This window comes from Pelophylax lessonae (genome assembly GCF_965119305.1).
Source record: "Pelophylax lessonae genome assembly, chromosome: 1".
NCBI lineage: Eukaryota > Metazoa > Chordata > Amphibia > Anura > Ranidae > Pelophylax > Pelophylax lessonae.
The window spans coordinates 214,653,848-214,666,998 of NC_138768.1; positions in this window are offsets into that span (position 1 = coordinate 214,653,848).

The window sequence follows — 13,151 nt, forward strand, 5'->3', positions numbered from 1 at the left end:
ACATCACCCACGTAAAGAATACTTCTGCATCTGTACAAAAGATTATTTAACATTTTAAGGAAAAGATCAGCAATGGCAACTCTCAGATTTCCATCATAGTTTTATATATTGGTTTACAGTCAATAAGAGTGACAGTTTATAGACTTTTTTAGACTTTTAGTTATATATAAATAAAAGAATTACCCAATGTTAATAATCTGTTCAATGAGTGCTAATGTTTTAAAATGTTTCTGTGTACAGTTTGCATTTACAGTTTGCATACTAAAAAGTGTTCCGTGTTTTTTTTGTCATGTCATGAGTAGGAAAATGTCAAACTTATCTGGTTTAGTTTGGGGAACATTATGGTTTAGTTTGCAGAATGTGAATAAAATTCAGGTGCAAAATCCAAACTGCATTAAAGTCAAAAGGAGCCAAAAGATTAACCACTTGACACCCGTGCTGTAGTCGAAAGACGGCTACAGCGTGGGCTTCAAATGCTGGGAAGGCGTACATTGAAGTGCTCCTGTTCTAGTGCCTTGGGACTTGGCTTATCACAGGGCAGGGTAAAGGGCCAATCACAGCGGACCCTTTACCACGTAACCAGCTGTCAGCCAATGACAGCTGATCACTGAATTAAACAAAAGCACTCTGTACATAATACATTCCTGGTATTTAATGCCCCTTTAAGACCCTCCCACTGTTAGTGAAAGGTTGACCAATTTAGGGAGGGGTTTTTGGGGGGTGGGGGTTGTAGTTGAGTTCCTGCAACTATTTTCTGAGAAAAAAAGCCCTGATAATAATAATAATAATAATAATAATAATAATAATAATAATAATAATAATAGGTAAATAACTCACTGCATAAATATACACTCCCTTTAAATAAGTATTTAGTAGATGCTCCTTTGGCAACAATTACAGAAGTTAAACTGTGATAGATCAAAGATAAGCTAAAATCAACCTAAATTAATACTGACACGCTTACTCTACTTTTCTAGTCGTGGTAGTGGGTCCTTGCTCCTGCACTGAACAGAGCTTACAATGATAAGTGAGTGCCATTCAGTGCAGTAGTACTCTGGGCTGCAGCTGGCATGATGATGCACCCCAGGAGGTGTGTCTATTATTCAGAAGAAGTGGGTTGATTGACACCAGCCTTCTTTCTATCCAGAAGACAGGTGAGAGCAAAGGAATAAATGTGGGGGACATCACTGTGTAGCAAGTGATTATTGCAGCAATAGCTTTTTTTTTTTTTTTTTTTGCTGGTCCTGAACTGTATTTTCTCAGCTTTTATTTTAAGTTGCAGTTTCTGTTTTAGGTAAATGTATTTTGTAGATAGCATTAGGGGAGAAGGAGAAATATGTAAGGTTCAGGCTTCAGCATAATTTCAGTGCTACATTGGTGCTATTAGTACATTTAAAAGATCCCTTTTCAGCTTACAATTGCAACAGAAGAAGTTAAATGTGATCAGTTTTCATAAAACACAGATGCATGTAAAACTTGCTGAAGTGTCATTTGAATTGTTAGAGGTGCCAATTAACAATTTCAAACAAATAAATGTTTTAAAAGACTAAGGTTAACAAAACAGGTAAAGGCACGTTGTTATATTTTTGGTGTTCGCTTTTTCAGTAAAATATTTGTATATATGACCAAGTTCTCACGCATTGAACTTTATGTTTTTCATTTAAAATTATTTTGACGTTCATATACAAAAATATTAATAAGATCTTAAAGTGTACATATTATAGAAAAGATACCCCTTTTTGTAGATTTACAATAGCTTTGATGCAAATCAGATTGTTTTGGGTGTAATATGGTGGGTTTTGGGTAGTATAAATAAGTATAGGTGAAGCCGGACACTCTGCTTCTCATAATGTACAGGACGAAATGCATAGGGAGGGGCTTCCGATACAGATCAAATCCACTTGTTTGGAAAACAATGTGGAATGCAAATTGACGTTCCCAGCTTGTGTTTCCCGCTTTGTATCCACTGTTTTAATGTACTGTAAGTGCAATTTTACTTCTTTTTCAACAAAAATAAATAATACTACGCTATGAGAGTCTTCCCCCATCTCTTTATATATGTAATAACGGATTACCACCAAGCATCTTAGGGGAAAAGAGGCAACATATCACACATATGATTAAAGGACCCAGGGGATGGATCGGAAAAGGTTTGATGACCACTAAAAATCAACGGAACAGATGCCATTCATTGGAAAAGTGTCATTTGACTTATTTTTAATTAAAGAATTGAGTGTGGTGTGTACACTGTGGGCGCGGAGGAAGAGCACATATTGTCTGTCACTGTATACAATCACATGCTTGGACTATTTTAGCACAAAGCACTTTATGGTCATGTGAATTTGGTTGCACACTAAGGACATAAATTAAAGTTCAGTGGAAAGAGTGTGGTCATATATCATATGAATGTGGTTTATAAATTTATATAAATGATATATGGGATATTTATATAGGATATTTGGTTTATGTATTTGCCACTTTTTAAGTTCGGCTGATGGCAGCTCTTCGTATTTTCTAACAAAAAATATATGGAATTATTGTTTTTAATATGTTTTAATTTCACATTGCTTGTTTTGTGTGGGTGTAAAAGTATTTTTTAAAATATATTTGTGTGACTATAACAAAACAAATCTAAAACAATTTGTAATAAAGGGTTCGACTTTACTACTGAAAAGTTCCTATGTTTAACCTTTCAGGTATGTGGGTATTGTACAATAATTTCCGTATATAATTTGAGTATAATAAAAGGAATTTACATAGCTATGTTTAAAAAGTTATTACAGATGATAAAAACAGATAAATGCCACATATTCAATCCAGGGATTTCACAACTTCTTCATTTGAAGTTCCTGGAGGTGACAGTCCTTGATTCACACTTGCCTTCTGAATCCAACTAAACTAGCCCTTGGTCTTCCAGTCATATACTGTATATAGCAGACCAAAAACTAGTTTCAACTGGTTTTTGCCACATCATAGAATAGAAAAGGTCAGACATTCTCAACTTCCCACAAAATGATGAGACCATATGTTTTAGTATACAATAAACATCATATATACACACATACACACTGCTCAAAAAAATGAAAGGAACACTTTTTATTAAGACTATAGCATCAAGTCAAATAAACTCCTGGGATATTGATCTGGTCAGTTAAGTAGCAGAGGGGGTTGTTAATTAGTTTCAGCTGCTTTGGTGTTAATGAAATTAACAACAGGTGCACTAGATGGGCAAAAATGAGATGACCTCCAAAACAGGAATGGTTTTACAGTTGAGGCAACTTTTACCTCAATAGGACCTGCAGCAGTGTGAATACATCCAGCATAGGGTGGGATTGGCGGACAAGCCAGGGAGGTGTGCACTGTGCAGCCACGATAACAGACTTCAGCTGTCAAATCCAAGCTGTGATGTTGGGTATGGGCGGGACTGCTACCCAGACCCGCCCCCCTTTTAAGGCAAGCAGTGTATAAGAAAAGAGCGCTGGGACAAAGTTGCAAAGGGTCAGGATCAGTTGTCTATTTCTCTCCTCAGGGGTTTTTTCAGGGTCAGTTAGCCTTGCACTTCACTAGTTGAAAATGAAAGTAACATCTCTCTCACGGCTCTTTCATCAGCTTCCCTGCTCTGCACTAGAGTCGGGACAAGTGCTGGACTGGCTGACTGCAGCGAGTTCAAGGGGAGGAGGGGGGTGAGCTGCAGCCTAATCCTTATCTCCTACCTGCTGGAGGAATTCAGGAGCCAAGAATGAGTGTGTACTGAAAGGGTAAAGGAAGCTGTGACTGCAGTGGATAGAAGAGTCAGTTACAGAAAAGTGATGAGGGCAGAGGAGAGAGGGCTGTGTGTAGGGGGGGGGTGCAGAAGTTATAGCTGAGGTGTGCCTAGCACTCTCCTGTACTCTGTACATACCAGAACCCTGTACTCTGTACATAGCGTGTTGTCCAGTGGCGGCCAGTGCTTTCGGGGGCGCAGGGGCGCCGTCCCCCCCCCCCTTTTCATGCATCCGGCCCCCTAATCTACATGCGGGGCGCCGGACACATGGAGATCAATGTTTTTTTTTCTGAATCACCTGATTAGAGCCAAAGGCTCTAATAGGCTTCAGAAAAGGGTGGACCCGGGGCGCAGAGCAGTGCGCCCTAGCCCACCCATTTGTGTGACAATACCGATTTGCTATTGTCACACAAATCCTCCTTCTGGTCAATCAGGAAGTGGGTCCGAGACCTGCTTCCTGATGGCCAAAAGGCAAACCCATGCCATTGGCCGAGGAGGAGGCAGGAGGACTCGAGGAGACGCGGGGGACTGAGGAGAAGACGCCGCTGCAGGTAAGTGCACTGACTGGTCTCTCTGCATTGAAGGGGGCACACTGTGGTCTCTCTGCATTGAAGGGGGACTGAGGAGAAGCCACTCTACATTGAAAGGGGGCACGCTGTTGTCACTCTGCATTGAAAGGGGGCACGCTGTGGTCACTCTGCATTGAAAGGGGGCACTCTATACTTTGATTACTGAAGGCCCCTTTCACACTTTTGTGACCTCAAAGTCACGCAATGTTTTACAGCGTTTTTGCCACAAAGCAATGCCTATTACATTTTTCGGTTTGCGCCCCCCCCAAAAATTTTGAGCACCAGCCGCCACTGGTGTCCTCGGTCACTTTCTCCTCAAGTGTCCCTCATTGTGAAGTTCAAAAGTTGGGAGGTATGGTGGAGATGTCTCTGCTGACATCCGCTGCCCCATAGGGATGCATGGAGGATCTGAGCAGATCTGCCTAAAAAACTGACAGGCAGATATGATCGGATCACTCATGTGAAAGGACCCTTACTGCAATGCCATAAATAGCCTGCCTAATATGATGTGAGCAGACCCAAATAGCAGCAGATTAACCACTGGAGGACCAGGCCTATTTCTGACACTTGTTGTTTACATGGTAAAATCAGTATTTTTTGCTAAAAAATTACTTAGAACCCCCAAACATTATATATATTTTTTGTTTACAGTGGAGAGCCTAGAAAATAAAATGGAGATTGTTGCAAAACTTTATGTCACACCATATTTGCGCAGCGGTCTTACAAACGCATTTTTGGGGGAAAAAATACACTTTTTTTTAATTAAAAAATAAGAAAACAGTAAAGTTAGCCCAATTTTTTTTCTATAATGTAAAAGGTAATGTTACACCGAGTAAACTGATACCTAACATGTCATACTTCAAAAATGCACACACTCCTTGAATGGTACTTAAATATCTACATAGGCGATGCTTTAAACAGATTTTACCCCCTTCCTGACCAGGTCCTATTTTGCGATTAAGCACTGCGTTACTTTAACGGACAACTGCGCAGTCAAGCGACGCTGTACCCAAACTAAATTTACGTCCTTTTTTTCCCCACAAATAGAGCTTTCTTTTGGTGGTATTTGATCACCTGTGCAATTTTTATTTTTTGCACTATAAACAAAAAATTGACAATTTTGAAAAAAAAAAAAAAAAAAAAAACAATATTTTTCACATTCTGCTTTATGACATTCCAAAAAAAAAAATTTAAAGATCAAAATTTTTTAACATTTTAGGCCAATTAGTTTTCTGCTACATGTTTTGGTAAAAAAAAAAAAAGTTATTTCCTAACTACAGGAAAGATTTATGTGATTTTTATTGTTTTTTTTTTTTTTTTACTAGTAATGGTGGCGATCTGCAATTTTTTGTGGGACTGCGACAGATCGGAACCCTAACTGATATTTTTTACACCTTTTGGGGTACCAGTGACATTACTACAGTAATCGGGGCTAAAAATATGCACTGTTACTGTAATAATGCCTTTGGCAGGGAAGGGGTTAACAATGTGGGTGAGCAAGTGGTTAAATGTGACCCTAGGGGAGTGATTCTAACTGTGGGGGGGCGTGGCTTCTGAGATGACCATAGAGACATGTGATCCTATACAGCAGGATCACATGGGCTCTGTGATCATCCCAGGGAGAAGGACGGTCGCTGTGTTACTGTTTACAACAGCCGACCGTCCTTCTCTCTCAGCGGGCAAAGATCGCGGGTGTCAGGCGGCAATCAGAGCATCGCCGAGAGCAAGAGCCGTACATGTACGGCGATTCACCCAGGAGCGGCTGCCTGCCGCAGTACATCTGCAGCGGGCGGTCGTAAAGGAGTTAAGGTCTAGGGCTAGAAATATTGCTCTCGCTGTAACGATTGCGGCGATACCTTACATGTGTGATTTGAACACTACTTACATATGTGGGCGCAACTTGCATATGCGTTCGCTTCTGCGCTTGAGCTTGGATGGACGGGACGCTTTAATTTTTTCTTATTTATTTTACCTTTGATTTTTTATTTTTACACTTTCCCTTAAAAAAAAAAAAAAAAAATTGATTCCTATTACAAGGAATGTAAACTTCCCTTGTAATAGAAAAAAGCAGGACAGGCCTCTCTTTAATGTGAGATCTGGAGTCAAAAAGACTTAGAAGCAAAAAAAAAAACAAAAAAAAAAACAATTTTTTTAAGTCAGAAAAAAATAGGCCTTTAAGGTCGCTCTGGTCCTCCAAGGCCAAAGAGTCAAGTGGGCGCCATCTTGCCCTTACTCGACTTCCTGCCTGGGACCCGGAAGGATAGGATCGTTTTCCCCACTACCGACGGCTCTGGTAAGCGGGGGAAAATGACCGGAAAGCAGCGGGAGGGGAGTGGGCACCTCTTCCGCTGACTACAAAATTGATTGCGTGGCGAATCCGCCGCTGGGACCACTTTTATATGAAAGAAGACCACCTGCCGCGTAGAGAAATAGCAGGGTTATGGCAGTTATCTACTGCCATAACACCGGTATTTAACGTCAAAGTACCAATGTAAATATGCAGCGGGCGGTCCAGTACACATCAACAAACAACTGATTGGGTAAGAGGAGGGACACACCCAACATCTTCTCTCCTTGCAGGTTAGGCTGAAATAATAAGTGAGGAGGCAGTACTCAGCATTCTTTTTATAAAGTCCAGTACTCTCTGCAAAGCATCATGGAAACACACTGCATTACAGGTTTCAAAACACAGGCATGCACACAGGGTGTTCCAGGTGTGCTTGGGCACACCCTAATCACCCCATGTGGTGCAGATTCTCCCTGTTTAGACCCGATATTTCACCAAAGCTCCTTAACAGACCTCCAAAAAAAATAATAAAAAAAATAATAATAACAAAAAAATTGTAAAAATTAGGAAAAATTAAAATAATAAAAATAAAAACTCCTTAACACCGTGCACTTCCCTACAGACACCAATTTCTGCTCTACTGACACTGTCAGTATATGCATTTGAGCTTTAGGGTACACCCCCTAATGCAATAGGCTGTGCACACCTATGTTTCAAAGCACTAGTATATAAAATTTTACAAACAGTATGTTATAAATTGACCTCCAATGTAGCCCCCTTGCTGAGTGCAGCCCACCAGACCCAATTCTCACCTCATCTTCAATCCAGTGATCAAGGGCTCTCACAGCTTCTGAAAATATCACTCTCTCTCTCTTAGAAGTAGTGGACTATTTTACTACTGTTCCTTATGTTCTGACAAATGCGTCACTCACAATAACATGCATATACCTTGGTCTACTTACACTATCAGTAGATTCATTACTTACAGCCTATTTGCTACTTCATCACTGTTCTTGCTCTCACTTGCTTTGTGTACTATTAATTTCGAGCACTCTTAAATCATTAGTTAACTCTGTACAATCAAACTGAAATGTGTGTGGCCAGTAGGGTTGCCACCTCCCCCCTTTCACTCAGTGCTAAAAATATGCACTGTTACTGTAATAATGACACTGGCATGGAAGAGGTTAACCCAGTGGGTGATCAAAGGGTTAGGTGTGAGCCTAGGGGAGTTTTTTTTAAGTGTATGGGGGATGGGCTTGTGAAATGACCATAGAGACCTGTGATCCTATATAGAAGGATCACAGGGGCTCTGTGATCATTTCTGAGAGAACGGTCAGCTGTGTTTACAACAGCTGATCGTCCTTCTCTGTCAGCGGGGAGCGATCAGGGGTGGCCGGCGGCAATTGTGGCTGCAGGCCCCGTTGCATCTGCATCCTTGCTGCCTAGTGGGGGCGGGAGTACGCCGCCGGCTCTCCCCTCAGCACAACACGCACGACTAACGTAGAGCTATGTTGTTTCATGCAGCCTAGCCAGCCTGCCGCAGGAAAACTGCGGCCGGTGGTTGGCAAGTGGTTAAACTCACTTAGTACCTGGTGTGCATTAAATAAGCTTCAGAACCTGTGTAATTAATATGTGTCCTGGTTTAACCACTTTACCTCTGCTCACTGAGCTTTTACTGCGGCAAAGTGGTTCGTTATCGTCTGACGACGTAGACCTACGTCGCCAGACATTCCCCTCTCTCAGCAGCGCGCGTGCCGCCGGAGGCTCGCTCCCGCTGTATTCAGTCACAGCGGGAGTCGGGCCAGGGGAGGAGCGGCGGTAAATCGAGGAATCGGGGAATCGAGTGTGGAGATCCGCCAGCTTTGTTTACACAATCTCCTAAGTGACAGGCAGGGTCAGATTGCAGGGTTCAGCATAGCTGAACCTGCGATCAGTCCCTGTGTCACTCAGTCACCTCCCCCCACACACACACGTCAGTAAGCACCAGGCATACATTAACCCCTTCCTCTCCAATAAAAATGAACCCCTTCCCTGCCAGTGTCATTTTACAGTAACAGTGCATATGTATAGCACTGATTACTGTAGTAATGTCACTGGTACCCCCAAAAGTGTCAAAAATGTCAGTCAAGGGTCCGATCTGTCTGCCGCAATGTCGCAGTTCCGCAAAAAAAAAAAAAAAAAAAACGCAAATCGCCGCCAATTACAGAAATCTTTCCCTTACTTAGTAAACGCAATAACTTTTGCGCAAACCATTCAAAATACGCCTATTGCAATTTTTTTTACCAAAAATATGTAGGAGTAAACAAATTGGCCTAAAATGATAAAAAAATTAGATTTTTACATTTTTTTTGGGGGGGGGGAATTTCATATAACAAAATGTGAAAAATATTGTTATTTTTTCAAAATTGTCACTCTTTTTTTGTTTATAGCGCAAAAAGTAAAAAAATCGCACAGGTGATCAAATACCACTAAAAGAAAGCTCTGTTTGTGGGAAAAAAAAAGGATGCAAATTTCGTCACGTAGTGCAGAATCGCAAAAAGTGGCCCAGACGTAAGACAGCGAAAATCCTCCGGTGGTAAAGTGTTTAAAGGGATGAGGTGGCAACCCTAGTGGCCAGCTTTACAGGTGCACATCACCTGCCCTAACCCTCAGTGGCTTCTAACACAGTCAAGAAGGATAAGGCTATGCGCAATCCCCTCTAGCACTTTAGACTATATGAGACACAGAAGTCTCTGCAGTTCCTGTTCCAGAGAACTTGCAGTTACAGTGACAGAAGCTACATCAATAGCAATGCTGCCTACAATGTAAGTTTATTAACGGATGCATGAAAGCCCCCAAGTGATGCTTACAATGCATTTCTATTTATATTCAGAGGTACTGAACTTTTAATAGCCAATTCCAAAAATAAATATATTAAGAAGCCTCCTTGCACACTCACAAACCTCATTTCATAAATGATAGTGTTGCACTTTAAATAAACCTCAAACCTTATTGTGATGTTCCACTGCAAGCTAGTCATTTCCTTAAGCATATAATACACAGGAAATGCTTGAGCTCAGTAAAATATGTTGGGCTATTGTCTTCATAGCAGAACACATCCCACATCCCTGCTAGTAAACAACATTTGTGGGATTAAACTGGTTTCAGAGATAATTACTCTTTCCCCCACGGATTTTCACAGCTGACACATGCAGCCTCCCTCAATGATTAACGCACCCTGTTCTAGAGCCAGCTGAGCTAATGCTACAACATCGCAAGAGATTTCAATGCAAAATTATATTATTCTTCATTAAGAATGTCTCCATCAGGGACATTCAGCAAGAAAGACTGATCAGACACTAAGCTTTTTACAGTAGTTGGATAAAAAAAGTAGCATCCCTGGAGATGAGAACAACCTGTTGCAGGAACACTACCTGTGTATCAGTGCAAATTACCTGCTAGACTGATATATAGTGAGGGATTCTAGGGGAATTCATCTAGCCTCTTTCCTCTTCCCCTTTTTTAAACTCCCAATGTTTCACAAATCTCTGTTACTGAATTGATTTAGACAGACTTGGAATACGCAGGAGATTTTTAATTGCTCAGTAAATTCAGGTTAACCCCTTGCTAACAAATGACTTATTAGAAACACATTGCAAATAAGGTAAATGCCAACAAGAATTTTATTTCAAGCTATTGATTGATTTAAAAATCTTCTGGGAAGTTTAGGCCTGAAAATACAGCAGGGAAGCATCAAGAAATTACCAAGATCAAGTACATTGAAGGCCTTAATGAACCAAAGTTTTAACTGGGAGATGCACACTGCACCTATTTGCATGTTGGCTTTAAAGCAGTGGTTGTCAACTCTGGTCCTCAGGACCCACTAACAGGCCAGGTTTGCAAGATAACTGAAATACATCCCAGGTGAAATAATTTGCTGCTCAGTGATTGCAGTACTCTAGTCTGCATCTCCCCAAGGTAATACTTAAAATATGGCCTGTTAGTGGGTCCTGAGGACTGGAGTTGAGAACCACTGCTTAAAAGGGAATATTTTGTGGTGCATATTTTTCTCTCTATGTATTTTGGCATGGATGTTTTTTTTGTCAAGTAGATATGAAATATTAGTTAGCAATGTGGTAATTCTCTTGTTTGCCAGTGGATGTGCTCTAGTCTCTTTTCAAATTGTTAGGTATTTCAGTTTGCAGCTTTGCTGGAAAAACATCTTCTGCTTACAGAGCTCAGTAGATCAGTTGAATCCCTTATCAGTCCCAGATTACAGTCAACCAAGCTGCTTCTGCTCTGCTGTCTGTTATTTGTAAAAGAAGTTATATATGTGGCAAAAATAGAACAGTTTAGAAACTTAAAGAAGAATGTTTGCTTCTCAGTAAAACATGTATGTTGCAGCACTTAATTATAAGTACATCTCTACTTATAGGTTTTGTCCCACTGCAAAGTCCAACAAATTCCAGCTAGTGAAGTCCACCTAATGCAACTTTCTATGATGATGTGGTAACAATGCTACAATATTCCTAATACTGCACTACTCCTGAATTTAGTTCAAAGTTGCTACTCTCAAGTAGAATAGACGGCTTGCACCATAGTGAGTTGATAACATTTTGCCAGGTGGTGTGGCTATCAGCAGGATACCTCCACTGTACATACATCTTCCCCACCCATTATACCTTGTCTAACAGCACAGTCAGCACTCTCCTCTTTTGAACTGGCTACTGCTGAAGAGATTTCAAAATGTTTCTCAGATGACCACCTAACTAATTGTCCCCTGGAACCAGTTCCCTTGCAGCTACTATGGTCACCCTCTTATTCTATCCTATGCTCCCTCACTCACATCTTTAATCTCTCCCTCTATAGTGGCACCTTCCTTTCCCCTCTAAATAATGCACAGATATCACTCCCATATTTAAAAGCCCTCAGTGGACCCCACTAACCTCAACAACTCAAGTCCCATCTCATTGCTCCCATTCACATCTAAACTTTTAGATTACTAAGTCTACAACCGTCTTCGCTCCTACATCATTGAAAAAAAACCTCCTTGACCCTTTACAGTCTGGCTTTTGCTCGCAGCACTCCCCAGAAACTGCCCTACTAAAACTTAGTGATGATTTACTGTTAAAACCAATGGCCACTACTATAAGCACCTACTACTTGACCTCTCTGCGGCCTTTGATACTCTTGACCACCAGCTCCTTTTCAATAAGTTTTGTTCCCTTGGCCTCCAAAATTCTGCTCTATCCTGGCTCTCCTCCTACCTATCACAGTGCTTCTTCAGTGTTACCTACAACTCTGTCACCTTCTCTCCATTTTCTCTTTCTGTAGGGGGTCCCCCAAAGCTTTGTTCTTGGACCCCTTCTCTTCTTTATCTACACCTCCTCCCCTGGTCATTTGATAACCTCCCATGGCTTCCAGTACCATATCTCTGCCGAGGACACCCAAATCTATCTGTCTACTCCTCACCTCAATCCTTCAGTCTCCTCTCGCATTACTAACTTACTAACTGACATATCAGCATGGATATCGCACCACTTCCCTAAGCTAAATCTCAATTGAGCTGATAATTTTCCCTCCTGTCCATGCCCCCCTCCATGACTTTTCCATCAAGGTCAATCTCCTTACACAAGGGTACTAGGTATAATCCTAGACTCTGACCTGTCCTTTCAGCCCTAAATCCAATAGTTGTCAAAAGCTTGTAGACTTCACCTCCGTAACATCCCTAAAATTCGCCCCTTTTTAACTAATGAAACTACCGATATACTCATTCACTTCCTTGTTATCTCTCATCTTGACTATTGCAACTCCCTCATCATAGGCCTACCTCTCCATAGGCTATCCCCTCTTCAGTCTATCATAAATATTGCTGCCAAACTCATATACCTTACCAACCGCTCAGTGTCCACCACCCCTCTTCGCCAATCCCTACACTGGCTTCCAATCATCCAGTGAATTTAGTTCAAAATACTAACAACAACATACAAAGCCATTCACAACTCTGCCCTGAGCTACATCACCAATCTTGTCTCCAAATATCACCCAAACCATCCTCTCCACTCTTCTCAAACCTCCTGCTCTCAAGCTCCCTTGTCTCCTCCTCCCATGCTCGTCCCCAGGACTTCTCCAGAGTCTCTCCCATCCTCTGGAACTCTCTACCTCAATTTGTCGGGCTATCTCCTACTCTGGCTGCCTTCAGGCGATCCCTGAAAACTCATCTCTTCAGGGAAGCCTATTACGCCTCCAACTAATCTTTTATCACTTCCATCAGCTCATTCCCCACAGTTACAACCTTTTGTACCACCTGTTCCACCCTATTAGATTGTAAACTCTTCTGAGCAGGGCTCTCCTTATCCTCTTATATTTTATTGTATTGTAACTGTATTGTCTCTTCTAGATATTGTAAAGCGCTGCTTAAACTGTTGGCGCTATATAAATCCTGAATAAAAAAAATAATAATTGTCACTGCTGATTCACAAGCCAATAGCCTATCCATCAGTGTCTGGCCACCTCTATTCCTGCCCACTGCTTGCTGGATTAACAGCACTTC